General features: G+C 44.8%; 1 protein-coding gene across 9 annotated transcripts in view; it reads right to left on the reverse strand.

Moving 5' to 3' along the window:
• FOXP1 (forkhead box P1) overlaps positions 1–22,974 on the reverse strand; it is a 378,109-nt gene that overhangs the window by 79,168 nt on the left and 275,967 nt on the right. The window contains exon 1 of one of the 9 annotated variants that reach the window (XM_030956505.1): positions 7,256–7,312. The exons of the other annotated variants lie outside the window; for them this stretch is intronic. The gene's annotated coding sequence lies outside the window, so the exon portion shown is untranslated. Of the gene's footprint in view, positions 1–7,255; positions 7,313–22,974 lie in introns of those variants that run through there. 9 annotated transcript variants of the gene reach the window in all.

Below are 22,974 nucleotides of genomic sequence, written 5' to 3' on the forward strand. Positions count from 1 at the left end.
AAGTTGTTTATTTCTATTTTGCACTTGAAACATGATTGTTGTTATTGATATGATTAATGAACTACTTTTGGTATTGTTGACTGATAACAATAGGGTGTGGTAGATACCCAGCTGCATGTAAACCTGGCAGCAAAGGTAAAAATACAGCTGCAATTTGGCTTTGGGAGCTGTGCTAGTATGGACCTGCTGACATGCTAATGCCATCAACGGCAAAAAATGTCTTTAATACTCACAATTGTCTTCGCTCACTGTTCCTGTTTCTCCCAGGGTTTTGCCTCTGCTCCTCTGCATCCCCCAAAGCCCTCCAGGCCCCACAGTCCCCTCTGAGACCCTCCCATTTCAAGCCCTAAAAATGCCCTATTTTGGCAAGACCGGCCAAGGGAAACTTCCACAAACTCGGGCCAAGCTCCCCTTTAACTTTCCCACAAAATTACAGCAGGGATGCATTTGTCACTCCTCCACACAACCCAGACAAGGGTCACGGGGATGAAAATGATTTAGTCCTATTTAATCATCTCCATTCCTTCATTTTTGGTGATATTAATATAATTAAATACTAGCTAAATAATTTCAAGTAGTTTAATCTTGTATGAAGAAAAAAAAAAAGAAAAAAGAAGAATGCCATTTTCACACCCTGTGCCTCCGATGCTGGATACGGCTGTAGTCCTGTTAACTGTCAGCAGGCACGCATGGAAGATGGGGAGGATTTCCTTAATTCATAAAGAATAACTCTGCCAGAAAATCCTTTTCTCCTGCAATCTATGTTCGAACTTGATTTCAGTCAGCCCTCATAGCAGGCACCTTGGATTTCCAAACAGCAATTCTTCGGTTAAAGATTTTGTGATAAAAGTTAAACGGAGCAAAACAGCTGAACACAGAAAAGAACAAGTCGCTGAGGAACAGTTAAAAATACTGAACTACAGTAAAAATAGCTACGGCCAGACAAAACCAAACAATGAACTTGAGCTGTCCTATTAGCAAGATATTAAATGCAATATATTTAAATTATAAAAAAAAATTCAGGCGAAACAATGCAAAAGAGGAGAAGATAAAGCACTGACACCCTGGCAAGCAGAGAGGCACGATGCCACAAGCCAGAGCAGAGCACAGCTCTGTAAGTAAGAAGTGCTGAAGGCAGGCAGGACCTGCTTCCATCCTGAGACTAAAACATTTCCGACACAATATTTCATCCTCCAAAACCCCAACAAAAAACGCCACTGTCGGAATTATTCACGCAGGAACTGCAGTGCTGGTTCATTATGCGAAATGGAATCTCACTTTTAGACTTAGTTCTTTTGCCATAACACAGCACAGCACATTAAGACAGGTAATGTTTATTATATTAATGTAAAATCAGCGAAGTAGTCTGTCATTAGCATAACTGTGCTCTCTGTAACAATACAACTCCCTATTGTAAGAGGGAAAAAACCTCCTTAAAATTAAATTAGCATTTTATTATTATAATTTTGTTTATCGTATTTTATCAGGAGTGAAGATCTCCTTCTGACCCACAGAAAGCAAAATGATGGGTTATGCTGACATTCCCTGGCATGTCAGGATGTCTGCCGTCTTCTGCATTCTCTTCTAGCTGAGCAAAAATGGGAATATTTTCGTATTTGTTTACAGAATGAAACATCTGATCTTATCTTCCACTTCTCATGCATACCAGGTTTCTCACTAAGTGCCAGGATAATTGTTTCTGCTATAATAAATACCCATTTAATTTGCATAAAAATATAAAGTTTACATAAATTAAATCCTTTCTACATCTAACATTTGTCAAATAGAGACTAAACCAGAACATACACACACACATCCAAATAACCCTTTAAAAAGATGAGTGAGATTTTAAGCTTGAGATTACCATAATAATTTTTCACATTTTAAAAAGTTACCATTTTTGTTTCCATCTCTAGCATGAAAGAAAAAATTATATAACCTGCTGTACATGGTTTGAAACAGTGGTGATTTTATAATTATTCACTTTAAAACTAAAAAAGGAAAAAAGGGAAAAAACCCTGCATTTTTTTCCAGAGTTTAGGAAGGGAAATGTTAGATCAACATATTCTGCCAAAAAAGCCTCAAATAAACCAAAAGCAATCCTGCTTAGAAACATCCAAAATACCCCTAAAGCCCTTGAAAACCCCTTGAAACCCTCTCTCCCAAACACCCTTAATATACTGAGAATGATCATGGTGTCAGACTCCTTACATTTGTGTATTAATTCATACATACATTATGGAGAGCTTAATTAAATAATAAAAGACCATGATTGAACTAGCAACATTTAATATGCCCAGAATTTCATGTGAGTGAAAGGGAAGTGTTATACAGAGGGAATTTTTCTTTTTTTTTTTTTCCTTTTCTTAAGGCAGATTATAAAGAACTGCAACTCCCAACAGATTTCTAGGAAGGATGAGCCCTCTCTACATCCCTGGCTATCTTCTCTTGCAAGAATCAAATCCATAGCTGCCTGCTCTTCAAACCCAGGGCATTTGAGATGACGTACATTGTCGTGGCCAGTTGAAAAAAAATTAGTGATTCTTAAAAAAAAAAATCCACCTGGTTAAATCATGCTGTTTATTTCCCACACAAACCAGAGCTCTGCTTAAACACTCGGGTTGGCTTTGCCACTCTGGTTCCAAGTGATGCCTTGATAACAGTTGTAAACTTTATTTGCTCAAAAATGTGCAGGTTTTCACACCTATGGCAGACACCTACAGCTGAACATCACAGCTAAGCACAACGGTGCAAATTAGATTCTAATGAGAAAACATCAGTTGCTTCTTTGACAATTTTGCCATTCACTGATTTACTTCTAATGAAGACGCACTCCAACCAGCCAGCTCGCCGTGTTAAAGGTCAAAGCACGTTCAAAAAAATGCCTCACAAAATCAAGGCAAATGGGAAACCCGCAAAGAAACCTTCTCATAAAGTGGCGTGGCAATTAGAGTAATTGTGCAAAAAGCCGTCTTCGGTAAAAAGTAAAAGAAATTAAGCTGCCACTACTGTAACAGGTTAGATGAAAATCAAAATTTAATGTATTCTCCCTTGTGTCATCTTGTTTTGTCAAGACATCAAATAGAATTGGAAAGTACAAAATAACAAGCCCTTGAGAAATCACAGAAGCCGACCTTTTTGATGTTGTTGGTTTACCTTGTTCTCAGTTATTTGAACAATGATGTTTCAGATTTAAGGGCAAGATAAAGCTTAAAAATTAAAACCCGTTGTCAGTTTGGGGAGGAGGGGTTGTTGTCCCTCCCAAATAACAAGAGCATCTTACCTAATCAATGAAGGCAAATCCGTCCGAAACTAGTGCACAGAACAATTAGCAATTCCACTTATTTGTTCAATATTCAGTCTGGGTTCTATAACATTCATTCAACTTCAATACAGACTACAGATCCTCCTGCTAGTGCAGGAAACTGCACTGGAAAGGTTAAAAATAAAAAAAAAAATAGAAGAAAAAAAGGCTGCTGGGGTAGAGATATTTGCCAGTGCTGCTTCTCTCCCAGCCTCTACACAGCCACTTCAATCTGCAGATGAGTATATGGTGGATTTTTTTCCCTTTCCTTTTAACTGGAAAGCAAAGCTGAACAAGTAAGCACCTTATAAAAACAAAACAAGACAGAACATTTTAACTGAACTACAGCAAAGTAGTTTCCAGTAATGCAGTTCTGCTTTCAATAAAACAAACAAACTGCTTAAAACCAGCCAAGCCTTTCACCAAACAATAACAAATTTAGCTTATGGTGTCAGGACTTTCCCACAATCTAGTTCTGCAGGTGTTGATAAACCTACCCCTGCTACTGCTTTTCCCTAGCAAAGAGGGGAGAAAAACAACACCAGTAAGTTACTCTGCTAGTGAGAAACCTTTACAGAAAGTAAATCCAAGTGCTGTGTCCTCCCAGCTCACGTTTGTCTACAGCAGCTCTGAAAAGACTAAGAAATACAGCACAGAAAAGCACAGGAGCTTTTGAAACTCCTTAAACTTCTGAATGTAAAAATCCTTCTCCCCTTACCTTTCTTCAGCTGCCGGAGCATGTAATCACAGACACAGAAACCAAGGCGTTTTGTACTGAAGTAATAATTTCAGGACTTTAAAAACAATTTCATTCTCAAGCAACAAGGGTGCTTGAGCACTGTCAGGTTAAAACGGTGCGTAAGAAATCACTCTGACTGCCCTACCTCACTTTCAATGCCTAAAAATCCATTTCATCCTTCTCCACACAACTGTTGCAACCCTTTTCTTCCTTGCACACAACTAAAACCAACTCCACTCGCGCAGACATCAGAGCCCACCGTCCATCAGTGCAACCGTCCATCAGTGCAATCATCCATCTGCGACCCCTCTACTGTGGGGTCTGATCACTGTTCACACCCCAGCACCAATTTCAGCGTGGGGTTAAGAGCTACACTTCTAAAACGTGTGCAGGGCTCACTCAGCCCCAAAAGAACGTGAGGCACCCACACCTTCCTCTGAGCACTGAGGTCCCTGCAAAAACAGCGCAGGGATTTTATTTCTTCCCTGTCAATCCCATTGTATTCATGACTTCTCTTTAGTTCAGCTGAGTGACTGGTCAGAGCATGTCTCAGAGCTTTTTTTTCTTCTTTTAAAGCAAAAATAACAGTGTTTAGAAAAGGGAGGGCACAATGGCACAGCACAGTAAAGTGAATGTTAAACAAGACTCAGGAAAAAAAAAAACAAACCAACTGTAGCAAACAAAAAAAATTTCAAAGCAGCCCTTCCTATCATAAGCTTTCTGATGATTTATGGTTTACCAACTCAGCAAGGTTACGCAACACTGCATGCCTTTAGATGCATTATTTGAGTCAGTTGAGATTTAATTAAGATCACAGCCTCCAAAATCCCTGTCAAATGAAAATTCACAGAAGACAATACACTATATATCCTCATGCAGATAGTCTCCATTCCATGCTCTGGAATAACATAAGTTAATCCTCGTTTCTATGGTGGCAGACAAAAGTTCACTAATTTTGTTTTCTTTTGACACTTGTGTTGTTTTCTGTTTTATGTCATGAGATCATTCCCTTTTGAGAGGGAAGGGGAGCTGATATAGGGGGAGAGGAGGGAGAGCAATATGTCTGAATATGGCAGCAGATGTATTTTGACATTCTCACAGCTCTGCTGTGATGTCATCAAGTTTTCATATAATTAACCCCTGCCAGTAAGAGCATCCTTTTATGACATCTGTCCATTGGGAAGAGGAGAAAGGAGTCAGGGAAAAAAGCACAAAAAGTCTTGCTCTCACACTAAAACCAAAATCAAACAAAATCAAATAAAGGCTACAAAACAGCATTTACATCTTCCTTCTGTATCAGTGACTGGCTTTCCCCAATTCATTATCTGCCCCAAATACCTCCTCACCTCCGAGGTGCTCTGACACCACAAGCCACGGACGCCCAGCTCATTCCCAGCGCCTTCTCCTCCTGACGGTCCTGGTGCAGGGGAACCCCTTCACTGTATAATCCAGTTCCTCTATTTGCTAAGCATGAGCACGTTAAATAAAACAATATTTCTTACAGAGAAATTGCTAGAACTTTACCTCATTCCACTGTATTCCTATTTGCATTATCTTAATATCTGCTTGCTTATCTCATGGTTTAGAAATGACAGGTGCTAGCGGTCTTTTGTTTGACAGGCCACTACACAAATAACTGTCTTGCCTGAAAGGGCTAATGCACTACTAATGAACAATAAATCAACTTTGATTATAAAGTGTCAGACCAATCAGTTTGCAGTTCAGCTCTATCACAGTCTAGGCCAAGGCAGCTACTCTGTTCAGGCAGGACTCGGGTTTCATCTCTGCAGCCTTATCAATGAAATTTTTTGGACGCAGCCACAGGAGATCACTGAAAGCCCTCTGACAGCAGATTTTCCGCTGGCTGCGAGAAGAGGACAGAGCCGGCTTTTAGAGACTTCCTAGGCTGCTACTACAATAAATATACAATCAACAAAAGCCATTTCTTTAGCAGACAGAAGCACACTCTAATGACATACGCACATGTGCACATGTGTTGTAGCCGTGACTTTTAGAAGCAAACAGAAATGCCTTTCAACTTGGTGTAAAAGATGTGCGAGATGCCTGAAAGCTCTGCACATTAAACACACTTACGAGGGGTTCGATCTGGTAAAAAAAAATTTAGCAGGCAGGGTGCTTACAGCGCCGGGGAGAGAGGAGGGTAAAGAGCCTCCTCACCTACTACAGCTACTGCACATGCACAAGGCATTCCAGGATTGGGCCCGGGAGCATCAGGCATGAGAATCAGCTGTGATCCAAATAAAAGAAAAGATTTTTAACATTTAAGTTTATTTATAAAAAAGCAAACTAGCGTACGCAAGTTGCTTTTTATTAGAAATAAACTTCAGCGATTTATAGTAGTTCACAACTCAACACTCACTGCTAGAATAAATCCAACCGTTTGGTTTTCATAAACAGATCTTGGTCACCCTGAATGATTCACACTTCCTGCCACCAAACTTGTTTTTATTTAAAAATATGAAACGGTAGCGTGTCGAACGCCGGCACACGCACCGAGAGGACTGTGTCGCGTTACCGAGGGGCTTTTCCCTGCCACAAGGACAAGTCATAACTCTCACCGCCTTCGGAAACAAGCTGGCTTTGAAGGAGTTAATTGCAGAGAGGAAGAGTGTATATGCACTTTGCTCTAAACTTACCACCCACTTCCTAAGGGTTCCCTCCTCCCCGCCACCACCACCCTCGAAATTTCAGCTCACTCGCACTGCAACGCTGACACCGAGCCCGGCTGCGCCGAGATCCCGTTACATCCATTTCGCCGGGGTTCACAGCACCAGTCAATGTCAAAAACAAAGCTCACTCACTTAATTTCCCCCTGGTAAATTGACTAGCGAATCCATTCAGCGATCCCGGTTCCTGACATTTAAGCCTGACACTGTGTTTTATCCGGCTCCGTGCACTTTCCCTCCTTCCTCGCTCTTCTTCCCAACTCCAGCGCTGCGGCACAGCCCGCCCGGCTACGCGCACCCGCGACTGTCACGACAGGCGCCAAGGCGACACGCTCCGCTCATCACTTCCGAAAACCCCCGGCGAGTTGCGGGGCGCACACGCTGTCCCTCTCTACCTCCCTCCCTCCTCCTCCTCCTCCTCCTCCCGCGGAAGAGCCGGGTCCGCGCGGCTCCTCCAGGCCGCCGCGGCTCTTTCCGCCACTTTGCGCGGGCCTCCCGCTCCCGATCCCCCCGCAGGGCACCCACCTGGGCGGCGGCGGGCGGCGTGCGGCGCGCCGGGCCATGGAGCGGGCTGGCGGAGCGGCGGGCGCGGAGCGGTGCGGAGCCTCCGCGGGCGCGGGCGGAGTGCGGGGCGCGCTGCTCGCGGGCTGCCGCCGCCGCGCCGCCACCCGCGCGGCCCCGCCCTGCGCCGCCGCGCACACCCCGCCCCGGAACGGGGCGCCCCGCGGGCCGCCCCCCGCCCCCGCCCGGGCACCGCCGGCTGGACACCCCCCCGGACCCCGGGGCGGGGGAAAGCGCCGGCACAGCGCGCTCGCTGCGCCCCGGGGGAGAGCTTCCTGCCCGCCCCGCAACTTTCTCGTCTCCCGCGGAAAGTGGCTGTCGCTCTCCTGCTGTCTGCCCGACAGCTCTGCCGCACAACCCCGGGATTTCGGTATCGGAAAATAGAACGGAGAATAATAAAGAAACAAGCACAAGGTGCCTCTGACGGGAGTTTGCACCAAAGCGGGGCAGAGCGCCCGGCCTGCGGAGGGGAGCATCTCCCCTTCTTTTCTTTTCTCGGCCGCGCCTGGGGACCAGCGGTACCCGAGTCCCCCTGCCAGCCCTGCCCGGGGACATCCACGGCCACACGCATCTAAGACAGCCGAGCCTCGAGCTCCGTGCTCCCAAAGCCGCCGTGTTTTGGGGCACCTCTCAAACGTGGGGTACGCCTCACTCAGAATAAGCTTCACAAACTCGGGCGAGCTCCAAGAAATGCTTGTCCAGACTTCACCCAAACTTGACCCCCTGTTAGTGTGTTCTCTCTATCCCAAGGATTGCCACAGACCCGGTACCCTGTTTTCCCTTCCCCAAAAAGCTCCCATCCATAGCATATGCTGAGTTATATCCCACTGAGGGATCATTGAGTCCAACTACTTCATCTCAGGCAGCAATATTCGGTAAAACCTCTCCCCCCTATTTCAATTACAGTTTTTTTACCTTTTCACATAGTTTCTGAAGACAAAATTGAGGCGGAGAGTAACTCCTCAGTTACTTCACGTGCAAGCACAAGAGCAGACAGAAGCTGCCCTACACCGTTCCCAGCAGAACCTCCCGTTATTTGCAGGAGTCGGGGCTGTCAGACAATAGCCCCATTAGTGATGCTGCTGAAGAACCTCACAAGAAGCAAAGACAAAGGACCCAATTTACGGACAACTTGTGATCTGATGTTAAATGGGATGCGATACAGATTGCTTTCCACCCTAAAGTGTTTTCGTGTCAGATAACAAATTTATTAATGGGATTTTTTTCAGGTCACAAAAATGTGACCCCACCCTCTTATGAATATTTAATAAGGGACTAAGGGCATCTTTTGCAAGACCCTAAATCTGCCAGAAACAGCCTACATGAATCAGAAGTGCCTGCCTCTTAAAGGGGCACGGACGCCCTGAGCAGGTCAGCACAGACAGGGCATGGGAAGAGCCAGGATTTATGTGTGTTCTGTCTGTGCAGAGTTAAGCACACGCGTACACACACAGCCCCTGACACACCAGGAGCTCAGCAATAACATAAACCATAAAGCATGCAACATGCTAGTAATAATTATCACCTGTGCTTAAGAGAAATCCTTCCTGCCCTGGACTTCAAAGTAATCTCGAAGAACTTGGATTGCTTTGGGAAATACACGACAGAATACACAGACTTAAACTTTTCAACAGTTCTCTTGTGGACCACCTCCTCCTTCCTGCTGTATTTCTAAGAGAGTTGCTGTGGCAGCGTTCCCAGCAGCCCCGACAGCAAAGGAGCAGCGTTTGGAAGGCTCTGAGTGTTAACACACCCTGACCAACTCTGTAGCCAAAATGAGCAGGGGGCTGCATGCCCAGGCAGTCTCTGCAGATCATCAGGGGATGCTCTACAGATCCTAGCTGGGAAATCTTTTGATCCATCTTGTTTTCCTCAGCAGAAACTTCTCACCCAGACAAGCCTCAATCCTATTCTCACATCAATTCCTATTTTCCAGTATCACCATATCCAGGCACACAGCTCAATCCAAGGGCAGTGCCCTCCTTCTGCCCTGGTCACCAGCTCATCACACACCTGTGAGCCAAGCTACGCATTACTCTATTTATAAAAAAAAGGGGATTCTATGAAGCCTACCACTTTGCTCAAGGCATGTCTCTTCTTTCCAGGGGCAAAGTAAAAGTGTAATGTGTCAATGCAAGCCCAAAGCTGTGAGAGCTACACGTGAAGCAAAAACACAGAGCTGGCTCTGGCACTGACAATTCTCCCGAGCCTTGGGCAAGTCACCCAGCAATTTTGGTGGCTCTAGATGTTTTTTAATGTTTCTGATGTTGAGGATGCCCCTTTCTCTGAGAGCTCAGTCTGCAGTGTTTCTGGCCTGGCTTTGCAGTGAGTGGCCTGCACCATTTTCAAGGCAATCAATGGCCTTGACATCTCTGCCTCCTCATCTGCAAATTGGGGATAATATGACTTGTTTCAGGATCTTCTGTAGGCCAGTATTTGCAAAACACTTTGAAAATTGAAAGGTGCTGTCTAAGCACTGAGTGCTGGCCACAGAACCTGCAAGCCATATTTTTAAAGCGTTTTATACCCTTTCATATAAAAGCTTCATACCTGCAAGATCAGCCAACATCTGCTCTGGGCTAAAAACTTCAGCCTTAGTAACAGAGATGGTAGCACTTGTTAAGCAAGGTCACCATGAAATATAATGCATTTCTAAGCCAGCAAAATATTTTAAAAGACCAAGAAGAACCATAAACTCCCACTTTAATTCCATTCAATTACAAAGAGTCATCACAGAGACCATCAGACAGGGATATTCAAAACAGAGCACATAAAGGAACACATTAAAAATAACTGGGAGAGAGCGTGGCAGGCTAGATGGCTATTTGGCACTGTGTGCCCATGGGATCTGATCCATATTAGGTGGTGGTATCTTTCACCTAGGTGAAAGAAAATTATCACTGGATACTAAGCTCTAAGGTTCAAGTGAGAGGAATAGATCATGAATTACAACAAGTATAGTAGAATAAATTATTTTGTTATGCCATTATTTTATATGTACACTTTATTCACAGATTTTTGCAGGTACCTATCCATGCAGAGACCTCAGACTTGTCTACAGAAAAGCCTCAGCTGCCTGCAGGGCAAGGAAGAAAAAAAAGAAAAGACATCCACAAAGTGCAGTCTTCTCTAACCAGAGTCAACCTGCCCCAAATGAGTCAATTTTATGTCTAGTCCTAATACGAGGCAATTTCTACCTAAAACAGCAATACATCTTCTGTACTTAGTCCCTGCGATGTTCTCCTGAGCAGGCACGGCCAAACAGGTCCTACTTTGCACTCTGGCAGCTGGTAGTGGGCCAAATCCTGTGCCCTGCTTCCCAAACAGAAATTTGGGAGTAATTCAGCTGGATTTAGGTGCCAGTGCTTCTGTGGCACAGAGGAGCCCACCCGCCCAGCGGGGCCAGGCCAAGCCTGGCAAAGGCAAGCGCCAAACCAGGCTGCTCAGCACTCGGACTGGAGCCATGGGCTGCTGAAAAACCAAACTGCTGCTTGCAGTTCTGAGGGAAAAAGGCCATCTCGGATACTATTCCCACTCCTGGATCCCCAGGCCCATTTTTGTGGGGTTAAATCATATTTTCCTGTTTTGAGAATGCTTCATTTTCCCTTGTTGCTGTTTGAAAGACCTACAAAAACAAATGGGGAAAACAACTGACTAAACAGGAAACAGTGAAACTTACAACCCACAAAGTGCTGAGAAAAAGCACAAAGTAAACAGTTTTTTGGGTCATTTTTAATAATCTCAGCTAATGCCCTCCTGGTGAAATATGTTCAGGCAGAAATGTGATTTTTAGGCTGATGATGTCTAACAAAACAGAACACCAAAGCAATTAACATTTCAGTAATCCTTGTGTCTCTGTTACTCTTCTTTTTTTTTGATGTGAAACTGTCATTTTTCTTACTGGCCCTGCAAATTCTGCATGAACAAGGCTCTTTAAATCCTCTCAGTGTTGTACAATGGTTTAAATTTCACTTCATGGCATGCCTTAAATTACCATTCACATCTTCATTTAATGCATCATTTTATAATGCCAGTGTTACTAGTTAATTTATATATACACAGCAGGATGTGTCAACATTCAGGTGAGTTATGAATATGATTGTACAGGAGTTATGGAAGACATTTCAGCAAAATTATGGTTCCCTCTAAACATAAAAATATTAATAATGAATCAAACATCACAGGTAAACAACAAATTTTATATAATTGCTCCCCCCATGCTTCTAGATAAATAAATAAATAAGTATGGCATAATTTTTGCTGCGCATTCTATTTGATTGATCTTAATAAATTGCCATCTCCTTTCCTAATAAACTGTAATCTCTTGTTTCCGCCACAAAGAAAAATTTATTAGCACACTCTTCTACCAGCAGGTCTGCATCACTCACAACACAGTGTGCAAATTGTTCCACGTATACTTGGGCATTATTCATAATTTATTTTTCTGCCCCAAAGTACACAATATATTTAGAGGTAACCACCACTAACTGTTCTCAGTTACTTTCCTTAATTATGTGAGATGACATTTATGTCACGTACAGTAGAGGAAATGCTGCAGTTTCCACTAAAACTCCATTTTTTTTTTTTTGCCATGGGTTGAAACACAGTGTTCACACAGAGAAAACCTTCTTAGGACAGGAAAGACTGGAGGTGGTATCTGGTAGGAGATGGGAACACCTCCACTTGAAAAGAACAAGCCCTGTCTACCAAAATAACCCACTGGGCATGACAACAGCGATGGCTCCGAGAGGAAAAGTAGGTGTTTTGTCGTGATGTTAAAGTTGCCATGGTAAGAAAAAAAACCACAGAATGAAACATCAACAAAACAAATGTCAATCAAACACATTTTTGCCTGTTAAGTATTAACCAGTGAACTCCTGGCCACCCCAGATCATCTCCTGCCCGGTGTCCCAGTGCAGGCGGGCGGGTGCAGGGCTGGAGCCAGCCCAGGGTCCACAGCTGGGTGTTTTGGGGTGGATCAGCCCAGTTTGGGGCTGGTGAGGAATGCACTGCTGGAAGCACTGCCCTCTCCTGGTAATCTGCCTCTCTCATCAGGATACTGAATGCTTAACCTCACTCACAAAGGATCCTCTTTAAAAACCCAGGTCTGCTTCCACAACAACCCAACCTACACACACGAATGTATCACCAGAGATATAAATTACAATAAAACTGATTAACTATGGGTCCCTTTAGGTAGTAACACCTATCAAACCACTGTGCTCACAGTCTAGGAGTGCTGAGTTCTGTATTCTGGTACTCCTGTGAGAACACCCTCTATCACCACTGGGCATTGTCATTTTTCACTCACTCTGCTGGGAACATGTATCAGAGTATTTTCAATATATTTCAATAAAACACCTTCTTAGCAGTAATGGGCCACTGTTCCCATTTCAGTGGTCCCTAAGGTTTCATGATACAGTTTATTTAGCTGGCTCACAGCTCCAAGTTTTCTTCCAATATTCAAAAGCTATTTTTATTTTTTTTAAAGAAGGCAGCCAAGGGAAAAGCTTTTTCTCTTCTTTAAAAAGCAGAACAGTTAAGTTGATACATGCAACAAAACAACCCAAATTATTTCCTTAAGAGGTGTTTAGTCAACAGCCCTCGTGGTTAGATAGGAGTGCAGAGAAAAGCTGTGACACTGCTGGTGCTACACAGGGATGGAGTTTGGAAGCAGCACTGGGATCTCTGCTCCTGCTAGAAAAAGCACTGTGACTCCAGGAATCAAATGCATATGGAAAAAGAGCTTTTTAGGAAGCAGGGCTTGGTGAGGACGTGTCCTCATGACCACCACCCTGTGATGCCACAGTGTGCTTCTCCTCCTCCTCCTCCTCCTCCTCGCTGTCTCTGGGTCAGAAGCAGCCCCTCACTAAGCCCGGCAGGATGGGGAACGGGAGGGGAGGAGGAGGTGTTGTTGTTTTGGGAAAACAACAGCGCAGGGCAGGAGAAGCCCCAGCCTCAGCACAGCCATCCCCTGGCCTTTGGCCATGTCAGTCATTTTGATGGCGCACATCTGGTTTCACATGGGCGAGACACAGGCAGCCGTGCTGGCTAAGCAAACAGCCCGGCCACAGGACTTTGCTCCCGATCCCTTGGGGTCATCCCACCGGCTCAGAGGCCTTTGTGCATCACTAAGCAGGGCTCACTGCGTGCTCTGAGCTTTTCCTTTGTACTTCACTCCAGCCCTTCACAGCGCAGTGCCACAATCTATCCCTTCATTCCGAATAAACTGGCCCAAACTCAAGGACAGGGTTCTCCCTCCTGCTTCCCTTCTCCAGGCAAATGCAGCTCCTGTCTGTGAGCAAGGGTTACGACCCATCAAAATTTCCTATCCAAATCCAGCTGCTGCTTATTCTGATCCTTTCCCCTCCCCGACCCTGAGCCACAAGAAAAGGGAGGATGCTGAGAGGCAGCAGGTCTTGGAGCTGGAGAGGATGTGGTGTGGCAGCCAGGACCTGCTCCTTTGCTGCACCCATCACAGCAAAAGATAAACAAGTAATTAAAATAATTTTTCTGTGGTGCCTTAAAGACAAAAAAATTGCCTTCCTGTAGCAAGAGAAATCCCTCCAATGGGTCTAAAGATTTTGGGTTGGAAAAGCACAAACTCACTGCAAAGTGTGTAACAGGAGAGGAATACTACAAAAATTTATCTCTGGAAGGAGAAAAAAATTCTCTGCCCTCAAACTCATCAGCTTCTGGGGTGGAGGGTGGCAGCAACTTCACCACACAGAGCCCTGAAGGAATTCAGGACACCTGAGGCACCAAATCCTTCACTCGACTGAAATTGCAGGGTGATTAACCAGAGAGAATGTAACTATCCAAACTGTAATTTGGCCAGCACAATGGATTTAACACCCCTATTCTTGGGAGGAAAAAAAAATGTACTGTATTTGAAGTTCAAAATCTAATTAACTATTTGAGAAAAAGAATTCTGTTTTTAAAAGAAAATTCCTAACAATATAAAGAGAATTAGTGCCAAAGTTTTTGAAGAACTGCATAAAATGGTATGAAAAACGTATGATACTGTAATAATAGGAATGACTGGATTTGCTCAAATGTTCCTTATACCTTATAATACAAGAATAAAATACAGTGTAAATCCTTCTATCTACGTAGTTCCCTGTACAGAAAAATCTCTCCTTTAATAGGTTTACACCTTTAACATGTATTAGTTTGCAAAAGTCCTAGGGTATAATTACACATCTTGGCTTGGCATATTAATAGCTGTTCCCTTCATTTACTGATTTCTTTTACTGGTCAATTTGCTGTTTTACTACATTGCTCTTACAGCTTGGCTTCCCCCCTGTGCTGGGAAGGGCAGAGGGGCTGAGCTGGCCACGGGCTGTGTGTGCTGCCTCGGGGAGGTGGCTTTTGATACCTCGAACCTGGCCATCTGCACGAATGATGCTCGTCTGGGATGTGGCATTTGCATCCAAGTTTGCCAGCAAGCTGCAGGTCACAGGCAGAAGCAAGCAGAGCTGCCCTCACTTCCAGGAAAATCTGTGCGGAAATACACTCCACAGGCCCTGGAGAGAACGAGCCAAGCAGGGCTTCTCCAGGGCTTGGTGGCACCTTGCTGGTGTCCCTCCCCCAGAGCACCTGCTGCTGCCCAGGCTCCTGACCCTGCATCCCTCCCCAGGGCATTTCCTCCCAAATCCTCTCTGCCACCTTGCATCCCTCAACTCTTTCCTTGCTCCAGGCTTTTGCTGCTGTCCCAGGTTTTGCTCTTTGCTCCACTGGAGCTCCATCCCTACTGCTCCTCCTCACCTTCCTCCCCAGGACTTGAGAGACCTGGAGAGATGCTCACCTGGGACAGGATGCTCACCTTGCTCCATCACACACCTGGGAAAGGACCATTTTCCCTCTGATGGACAAGGGACACACCTAATGATCTGTGCTACCAGTCTCCACAGGCTGCCTTTGCATCTCTCAGCTCCAGACTCACAGCAAAGTTCACATTTGCTAAGCCTCTGTCCAGTTTCTACAGGTTTTTCGACAGTTTAAGGGTTTTCTTGTGTTATAGAGGAGCCATTCACTTAATGGCTTCTCAGCACTGCCATTATAAACCAGAACTTTTCAGGTGTTTATTACTCAGCTTTAAAAATTGGCTCTATGCTGAAATTTGGCAAACGAAGTGTCAGCCTAGGAGAAAATTTTATTTTTTGCCAATTTTATACTCTAAAAAAAAAAATGACCCCACTTTGGCCTCCATAAAAACGCAGCTTTTGCTGCCTCAATGACACTGGTGAAGTAACAAGTCAATATTGTAATAGTGCCAGTAGAACTGAGTGATTTAATGCCTAAAATTGCTTTGAAGGTGAAGAGTGCTATTGAGCAGCTAATTATTAACTATTATTACTGATCCTGCCGCACAACAAAGATGCAAACAGGAAACAGAGGGAATATGAGACATCACTGAGAAAACAAGGCAGGATGGGAATTAGGGTCCAGTGCTGAACACGGAGGAGCTGCAAAACAAGAGTCAGGACTCTTGGCAGGGTGGGATCCTCCAGCCGATGCAAGAAGAATGAACTGACATGGAAATATTATTTTTCGTTTTCCAGGACAGTATTTCAAACACAAATAAAATACAAATGACACAGTGTAGCTTGCTCCATGCCAAAGCTAGCAATGGTGCGGGATCAAAATCAGCTCTAAACCAAGCTGAACTGAGGTCAGTGGGAACCTCATTGCTCAGCTGAAGCCAAGAGAAACTTTGCCATTTAATCCAATGTGTAGAAGACAGAGCCCTGAAGGTGCTGAGGACAGGTGACCTTACCTCAGCTGCCCAGCAGTCAGATATCCACACCAAAATAGGCTGGGAATTTCAAAGATCCCAAAAGACTTACATCCTCTGAATTTTCAGGATTCTTTCAAATCCTGTATGCACAGGAATAGCAGCATTTGAATCACACACCCCAAAATCTGACCTAGGCTGATCCGACTTGGCTGTGTGGAGGGAAATGTAAGTGATCTTCACTCTGAACATGTCCAGCCACTCACTCCACTGTGTCACCTTCTGAGGGGACTGTGGTTCTGTAGCAGAAAGGTGACAGAGTGAGCGTTTGTGCTTTGAGGGAAGAGTGAGGACCAGGAGCTGAGTGAGGCCAGGGCACGCTGCCATTTGGAATGTGCTGTACCAAAGCAGCCATGAAAAGTCACCGGGGCTGCTTTCAAACACAGTAACAAAGAAAAAAAACCAACCAATTTATCTTTCTGGAAACTTTCTGCTTGTCTAAGTGGCAGCTATTTAAATACAATTAACAAGCAAATGATTTTAAAATTACAATACATTTAGTAAGGCAGCATCACAAACAATTTGCATCTCATTAAAGTGTTTGAAGCTGCAGAATCAACCTCCCAAAAGGGCTGCACATCAAGTGGGAAACACAGTCACAGTCAAGAGCTTCTGCACTGTCCTGTGACACTGGACACACAGTGGGAGGACAGCAGAGGGGGGGCTCAGTGTCCAGCTGAGCCCCTGGCTGGGCCACCCCCGTGGGGAGCTCTGGCCACGGCTCTCAGCACAAGGACGGATGCCACAAGCCACAGCCTTGCTGGAAGTGGGTGTAAAACGAGGAAGGAAGGAAGGAAGAGGGTGTGTGTGTCTGTGTGTGTGCATGTGGGATGGGCACTTTTTAATATACATTCACGAACAAAGAGTTTAAAGGGATTTCAAGCTACTTACTCAGCTATATATATATAATTAAAAGTTTATAGATTACCCCAGCGCAGCCTTCTGAGATTACTGCCAGGTTTGGACACACATTAATTCCCAGGAACCTCCTGCAGAACAATCCCATACCGATGTGTGCAGCAGGAAAAGCCTCAAAGAAGTAACAGTTTTAAATGCTTCCAATTCACTTTCAACTGTGATTTACTGTGGTGGCTCCATTTAACCCAGAGGATTCAGGAGCACTTCCCAGATCACAGACCGTCTCCCCCATGCCTTTGGCTTCCTTTAGAAAGCCAGGCTGATGTGCCAAGCCCTGCTGGATCCATCCTAGGATACAGGTTTTGCTAAGCACAGCTCCAAATGGGTACCTGTGTGGATCAGGGCTGCTGGTTTTGCTGTCAGTGCAGCTCCTGCCATACAAGACCCTTCTGTTCTAGGCCACGGAGAGGAGTGACCTGGCAGGAGGCTGGTGGGAAACTATTGCTGATGGGTGGGAAGGAATATACATAAGATCTCTACAGGTGATACATGAACTAATTCCTAGATGAATGAGGAATGCATCCTTAATTTCACTTATCAGGAGACTTGAAGGTGAGGATGTCCCTGAACAAGTCACTTCTCACCATCACTCTCAAAGCTGACACTGCCAGCACTGACCTACACTCCAACCAGACCTTTAACCCAAAAACTTGTTCCAAAGCACTGCGGGAACCGAAAAGGCACACACAATACCTTCCCTAGAGTTCAGCCCAAGTTCTGAAACAACCTTTCACTTGCTGTGCCTCTGACACCACAGGCTGTGGGGCTGCACATGACAATTGCCGAACACTGCACAGCACAGTTACACACAGCGCTGGCAGCGGAGAGCGAGACAAGAGTTTACAATTGAATCTGCAGAGGAAATTCGGGAAAGTTGAATTATCCATCTGGAAGCTGGCCAAGGGCTGGGACTACTCCCAGAAGAAGCGATGGGTTTTGCTCTTGCTTTGAAAGGCAGTGCCTCTGAGCTGCCCGTGGCTCTCGCTCGCTGCTCCTGCAAGAGCAGGGCCAGCACATCATCTGTGCTCCTCCTGGCTTTCCTGGGATCCAGGGATCTTGTCCTGCTGCTGAGAGACCCATCAGTGGTGACAAGGGGCTGAGGGCACTGATACCCTGCAGTGCCTCTGCAAGGGGTGTGGCAGCTTGAGTTTGGGAAGCCCAATAAAAAGTGAGATGGAAAAAGGAACTAGTAACAAAAACTACAGGCAAAAGCAAACCAGTCGTCATCAGGTGCATTCACTGCTCTGGGCACTGCACACCAGAGAAGCTCCAGAGCCCTTTGGGTGGTTCTCAGGTCTCTCCATCCCTGGTGTCGTCACAACCAGTGTGTGTCACCCCAAAACTTCCTGCCCAGAGATGCCACCAACTATTGACACAGGCCTTGTGCGCTTCTTTTTCAGACCTGTGGTTTTGTAGTTTGTCAAAACAGGATACTATTTAAATGTACAAAGTTATGATTTAAACAAAGGTGAAATAGTTACTGTTGTTTTAGCAACCAGACATCAGGCTCTGCTCAAGCACACACTTTTTTTTTTTTTTTTAAAAGCCCTCAGTCCGCTTTGCCAGCACGCTCTCCCTGCAAACCTGGATGCGAAGACAACTGTCTAAGCAAAACAACACTCACTTTCTATGAATTACTGAACATGTGTAATTCATTTATCTGTAATATTGTGCTAAACTCAGCTCCAATTAAACAAACGAAAACACCTGCTTAGCACACATAGATCTTTCCATACCTCAGGGGAAGACACATCAGTGTGCTCTGTAGTACAATCTGGCTCAGAAGCCTACACTAACAATGCAAATCTGGGATTTTTCTTTTTTTTCTTAAATGCACATAGGCAAGGAGATTAAAAAAAATCAGATGGAGATTCTGGGGATGGAGTATTTGTGTTTGGTATTTTTATCTATAGCACGTGCAGTTCTGTGATATTTAAGTGCTCACTGGGGGCTTCTCATGGGCAGCTGCACCTGAGGGCATGCAGCACTCCAGGGAAAAAAGTGGGATAATGAAAACTTTAAAACACACTTAACTGGCCCCAGATATTATGATACTGTAAAACTACCAAAGAGACCTCGCGTTGACAAATTTATTGAGCTGGGGAGAAGTTTCCTTTTCTTGCTTTGCTTCTGGACCACAGGCATCCAGCAGCTCCACGGGACTTCTCTGTTGTCCCCCCACATTAATGGGTCAGAAGCACAGGGACACACAGTGAAAATAGCAGTGACACACTGAACAGGGACGCCCCAACATGGGGGCTGAGACCACCCCTGGCACCCCAGGTGTCCCAGCAGCAGAAATGAGACACAGCCTTATCTCACACACGTTTTGGACCAACAGAGGGGTGTCCCTTTGGGGTGCCTTGGAAAGAGCGGTGCCAGGGTTGGTTTGGGAGCCTGGGTGCAGCAGCTGCCATCAGCAGAGCCTGCAGCCTGCCAGATCCCCTACACTTAACTCATTTCCTATTCTTTACTCACTGCCTGCAGACAATAGGCTGTCAATCAGATCCCCACCAGAACATTTACAATTATCTTCCCTCTCCCGCACCTCAGCATGGCCCCGTGAGCGGCTCCATCCCAAACTGTTCACACACGAGCCATTGGCAACTCCTCTGTCGCCAAAACTGCCCTGACTCCAGAGGCGGGTTAGGAAATTGAATTTCCTCGTGTTTTCAAATAAAAGTACTGCGGTGGCAAAGCACAGAAGCAAAAGAGCAGGCTTCCTACAGGTGTGAGGCAAAAGCAGCGAGGAATGGAAAACCTGCCCCAGTAATTATTACAGCATTCTGGGCAAGGACGAAGGCTGTTTTCTGCCTTTTTTTCTTTCTTTTTTTTTAAGCAAAATCAAAGTTACAAACTGAAAGGGTTTTTTAAAATTATTTTTGTTTTGTTTCTCTTCCCCTTTTTTTATTTAGGACAGGGTGGTCCTCTCTGCTCACTCCTGCAGAATTAGCAACAAACCACCACCACAATTGTGCAGCTGGCCTTGTGACCATTGCTGAGTTCTCCCAGAAGAAATTGGTTTGTTTTTCCTCTGGGTAGACACAGCTGAGTGAAGGACTCAAAATGAGCACACTCCAAGTAAAAAATAACAGTGATGCAAGTCATAACCATACCTTCCCCTTGTAGTGGCAGTTGCTGACAATGTGATTTAAAAATATCTGAACTATGTTCTGCATGATGTTAATGCTCCTATTCCAGAGAGAAATCCCCAATACCTTCGGGGCACTTTCCAAACACTGAAGCCTGAGAAACTGTCCAGGATGGGCCCACTCCTAAGAGCACTGAAATCATTGCCATTGCTAAATTAGGAGAAAATCCGTACAGTCATCATTCACTGCACTGTGACTTCACTGATTTTCTGCTCCACTGTCTGCTCAAGGGTCAGCATGGTTAACAGAGAGGAGATATTCCCTCTCCTATTAATTGATCTGGACACATCTTTGATGGCTGTCAAACAGAAAGGTAACTAGTGACATCATGGCTTTTTTTTTTCCCCCTTTTACTTTTTAACTCTTGCACAGAAAATTTCTATAACCTTTTCTGATGAAAAATAACCTGTGTGATATTTCCCCTCTCCTTTAAAATGTTTATCCTGCTCCGAATCTGCAAAGTGTGATATCATCAAGGAAGGTCAAGCTTCACAGGAGCTAATGGCTCTGCTGTGTGCTCCCACCACTTTGAAAAGACGAACAATAGTCCCTCAAGTGCTGCTGCCAGTGGCACAGCAGCAATTCACCATGGAGGGTGAGAAATCTGAAATTAAAATAAACTGCTTAAAACCTGCAGATAGAGACGGGGGATGCAGGAGAGAGAATAAAACGGGACAATCTCTGAACCCAATCAACAAAGCGCTCATTGTTCCAGTTTAAGACAAGTAACACAGCAATAAATATTGAGCCAAGGAAGTTAACCTGTATCCATAGCCTTTGAATAAACACCAAAGCTGAAAGTAAAATCCATGCCAGGCCTTTGGCTCTTGCCAACTCGTGCTTTACTCCATCTTGCTTGGCTTTGTTTTTTTTTTTGGGGATTTTCTTTGCCTTCTCTCCTGTTATTCATACCTTCCTGTAGGAACTCCTTATCACACAGCAAAAGGACAAACAGAAGGAACTGCCAGTGCACAAATAAACTCAGTTGTGTTCTGTAAATCTACCTGGCTGCAGGTAACTGGGAAGAAAAGGGCTGGGAAATCCAGGGGTTCATAGCCCCTGTGAAGCCAGGGAAGTCCCCAGCTCCTTCCCACGCCCCTTCTCCCCACCGTGACCTGATGCAATCCTGCAGACCTCTCTAACCACCCAAATCCAGCCCAGTGTTTACCCTGCAGGGTAGCAAAGGCAGCATGAGGCATCTCTGCAAGACACAGGCACGTTCATCTCTCTTACAGAAGTTTGAGCATTCAGCTCTTGATCTGAGTACAAATAAATGTCCTGGTTAGTTCTCATTTTTCCTCAAGTGGTTTATCCACTACTGTGCCAACACCTCAGCCAGTAATACAGGTTTTCACAGCAAGTATTAATTCTGGCTTCACTTTTAAATCACATTTTCTTCATTTGAGCATATTATATTCCACAGAACCAGGCGTGAGCATCATGCAAAAGGCATTCTGGTCCACGGTTGTGAATACAGCTGTGTAGGCAGAGGAATATTTGTTTTCCAAGTAATTTGTGCACATTCACAAAATTACAGCTGTCTGCAGTTCTCCCGAAATATCTGTCCTGATGTTTACAAGCCATAAAATATAATCTGCCTTTTCTACAGTTCCAACCAGTAAAATTGGTAATTTATATATTTATATGTACATCATTATTTTTCTTACAGATTGGCTACTCCCAATTACATACTGCCTATGGTTTTTTTTCCCAATGAAAGATGGGAAATGTTTCACAAGAATTTCTGATTTTTGCCTTTTGCACGACAAGACTCCAATTCCTTTCAGTTCTATTCCTACCTGTCTGAATGCACAAAACACCAGTCCCTAGGACAGCAAAGTCCTTGGGATAAAATTTTCCGAGCAAATGTGGAAATGTGCATTGCACCTGCTCAACTGACACTGCTCAAAGTCCAGCAGGCGAACCACAAGTAACTCTTTTACCCACAGTTTTGATCAGCAACTTAATGCACAAAACCAAAAAAAAATCATCAGAGAATCACAGAATGGTTTGGGTTGCAAGGGACCTTACAGTCCATCCAGTTACAAGCCCCCTACCATGGGCAGAGACACCTTCCACTAGACCAGCTTGCTCCAAACCCCATCCAACCTGGCCTTGAACTTCTAGGGACTCCTGCTACTAGAGTGACTTTGGTCTAAAATTGATTTGAAAGAAAAATCAGAAGTAGGAAGCTATATCCATCTCAGTGGGATCCCTCAGCTCCAACATACTGGATGGCTTTCACTTAAACCCAGGTCAAATCTGGCTCAAGATGTTCAGCTCAGTGCTAAACCCACCCAAGAGGTCCACATGGATGCACCGATGTGTCATAAAAGGCCCAGCACTGAGATAAACCACAGGTTAATAACTTAAATCTGCAACTGCTTAAACTATGTCAGACAATGACAGAACTGGCAAGGAAGCACAGCTTTGGTAATCTGTACTGCTTTTAACACCCTCAGTCCGTGTGCTCTGCTGCATTACATACTCCATGCGCCCTGGCACATGGCATGAGCTACACAGCTGCAACGTGGATCTCATGGTACAATACGATGGAAAAAAACGTTCTGAGGGGCCAGTGGTACCAAACTACAGCACCAGTGACCTCGGTGGCATCAGTGACCTCATCAGCTCCAGTACAAGTATCTCTGTCTCCTGGCTCCCTCCTCCAGCACACATCACTGAGCTCCTCCCATCATCTTCCTACCCTGCTCCAAAGCAATTTCAAAACTTTTTCAGCTAGACATGCTAAACCCAGGATGTAGATTTTCCAATTAGTCTCTGTTTAAACATCTGTTGGTAGACTGCATTTAACA

The sequence above is a fragment of the Camarhynchus parvulus genome, chromosome 12 (assembly GCF_901933205.1).
Source record: "Camarhynchus parvulus chromosome 12, STF_HiC, whole genome shotgun sequence".
In the NCBI taxonomy this organism is placed as follows: Eukaryota; Metazoa; Chordata; class Aves; order Passeriformes; family Thraupidae; genus Camarhynchus; species Camarhynchus parvulus.